This window comes from Coptis chinensis, chromosome 6, assembly GCF_015680905.1.
Source record: "Coptis chinensis isolate HL-2020 chromosome 6, ASM1568090v1, whole genome shotgun sequence".
Lineage (NCBI taxonomy): Eukaryota > Viridiplantae > Streptophyta > Magnoliopsida > Ranunculales > Ranunculaceae > Coptis > Coptis chinensis.
The window spans coordinates 83,073,744-83,076,654 of NC_141461.1; the positions used below are offsets into that span (position 1 = coordinate 83,073,744).

General features: G+C 34.6%; 1 long non-coding RNA gene across 1 annotated transcript; it reads left to right on the top strand.

Annotated features, from left to right (window-relative positions):
• The first annotated feature begins 1,805 nt into the window (after positions 1–1,805).
• On the top strand, positions 1,806–2,622 carry LOC147494891 (uncharacterized). Its single transcript, XR_015200275.1, has 2 exons — positions 1,806–1,964; positions 2,070–2,622. It is a non-coding gene; the product is annotated as an uncharacterized LOC147494891 (long non-coding RNA).
• The last annotated feature ends 289 nt before the right edge of the window (positions 2,623–2,911 follow it).

Sequence of the window (2,911 nt, forward strand, 5' to 3'; positions counted from 1 at the left end):
GCATGAGATATCGATAAAATCCTACAGTTTCCATTTGCCCATTTGATTCACCCATCGAAGTGTTAGTGAACATTTTAGAAATTTCGCGACGTATTAAGCTCTTAAAGGGTTCTTAACTTTCATATTGAGTTAAACCACATACTTCACCCTAGTGCAATTGCACTCAATTTTCTTGACGTGGACTGTAGAATGATCATGCAACCTTTTATAGGTTTTCAATTATATTTTTTTTTTACCTTTTTTTTTTTTTGGCAAAACCTTGTTTAAATGTAACTGTTTATTAACGCTAATTAAGAGACTTATTATAATGTAAGAACTTATTGACTATATTAATTACAGCTTAGATGTGAGAGATTTTAATGATCAGAAAACATTCTAATCGGAAAAAAGAACCCAAGTACTAATTGTCCTAATACTACTAGCTCACTGACTTTCATGCCACCCGATCTATATCAAGCCAGTAGTACTTCATATGAATCTGTGCGTGGGTACCCGTCCTAGAATGCCATAAATTTCCACTGATTGTGCAAGTTTATAAGTTGTTTAAACGAGTTTAGATGTCACTTAAATGAGTTAGTTTCACTATTTCTTTTCACAACTATTCCGATGTAGCCGTTAAATGTAGACATGTAGTATTCATATCATTAGTACGAGTAGTTTTTTTTATTGGCAACCTACAATATCATCAGTATTATTATGTGTTAGAAAATAAATAAACAGTAACTAACATTTATGATTTTTTCTGAAATTTTCAGCAACTCGAAGTTGAGAAAAGATCAGAAGCTGTGAAATCTTTGCATTATGAGGCCCAAGCTCGAATTCAGAATCCAGATTATGGGTGTCTAAGTGTCTTGCCCTCGTAACAGTATAACACAACTAAAGCGTGAAATACAGACTACAGAACAGATGCTGGCCATGACACAGGCTCAGATCACGTTCCATCTATCAACAGGCCGATCTCCAAGGATCTTTCCAATTTCAAGATTTCTAAGCCCAAGCCCAAGCCCAACAACGTCAGGCTGTTGCAGGAACCAGTTAAGATCAACGTAACTAATATTTCCAGGACCCTGGTTTGCATTAGATTCTTCTGAATTAACTATTTAGTTCACTTCCATGTAGAACAAGCTGCCCAAGGAAGTTTGTTTCCTATCATTCAAATTAGAAAATATTTATATAATTTATGCATTCCACTATTACTACATTGTTTTCCAATTCAGTACAGAGAGACAATATTTTTAGTCTCTTAACAAACAAAAAAAATCCGTATAACAAAATGCCATGAGATTTGCAATATCTACAATCTTTTATAAATCGATGTAAATTCTTCCAACACATTCATTGATATATTGGCGACATATACCGATATTTTGCGCATCGGCATTGTGTCCATGTATAACCTTTAAGGTTGAACAGAGGGGGAAAAAAATGTCTCTTCCTCATCCAACTTCTCCAAACAAGAACTCGTTACGGTCTCTTCCTCATCCAAATTCTCTCCAATTTGACTATTCCTACCGTTCCCTTGGTCGATATAAGCTAATGCGTCTTTACCTTGACAACATAATTTATGATTATTCAAAGCTCTCCACACCAAGTAACTAAAGATCTTCCGTAATTAAACAAATTCAATTCAAATGAAACAAACTCAAATTAAACATTTCAAGAAATGAATCCAATTAGTTTTACCAAAAATTGTGAGTCTAATATTTAGGTTTTGGGCTATTACAATTTTACCCCTGCCAATTGAAACGAAAAGTCGAAAACAACACTTATTGGACCACGTGTTCAAATTATCTTGTTTAAAAACCCTCTTATAAGTATCGCAGCCACCTTCTTCTCTAATTGTGCTTCCCAAAATGACAGACTCTTACAGCACCATCATAGTTGCTTGTATCTATGGCGATCATACGAAAAATACACAAGACAGCTATACTTTTGAGATTAGTGACGATCCTAATAATGATCTCGTGAGTAGAAATCAACAAATAAACACTAAAGTTGAAAAGATCAACAAGCACGTGTTTTTACTACTTGCTAGAAGTTCATTTAATTGTGTCACTTTTGTTGCACAGTTACGAGCGCTTGCAAAACGTTTTGGAGCCGTTGGAGCACCACCATGCAACGTGTCACGACTCGCGACACATTTACACAATTTAATGGTCAGTGCTTCACACAATTCCGATTTAATCTTGTTCGGATTTACTTTTATCGAGAGGAGAAGTGTAGTCTATCTGGTCTCAAAAGTCAGAGGCATTCCCCCTCGATCAGTTGGCTATGCTGCTAGTGGATATGGTGCTTATGCCACCAGACACCTCGACCACCCTTCAGTTCCCTCTTTATGCGGTCTCAATAGAGGCCAGGCAGAGAAAGTCGTTGTTTCCCGGTGCATCAACGCAATTCAAGCATATAGGAGTTGTAGTGACCATAGTACAAAATATCCCGATATTTGGAGATATCTATCCATATTCTAGAAAAAGATATATAAATATCACGATATGTTTAGAGATATATACGACTGCAAATATCGGTGATATTTCAACGATATTTGTGATATTTGTGATATTTAGAGATATTTTGCGATATTTGGGGATATTTTGTGTATATAATAATTTTATTTAATATTTATCATTATATTTCAAATAAATATAAATAATGTATCATGATATATAAAAAAATATCCACAATATCCACGATATTTTTTGATATTTTGGATATATCTACGATATTTGCATGTGAAACAATGTCAAATATCCCCAAAGAGGAGGATATATCCACGATGCATATCTAGAAATTGAATATCGATAAATACCCATATCCTGATATTTTGTATTATAGTAGTGGCCCCATCCAAATAGTCACCATGGAGCTTAATAGTTGGGTTTATTTGAGACTAGGTCTAATTAACTAGTTCTAA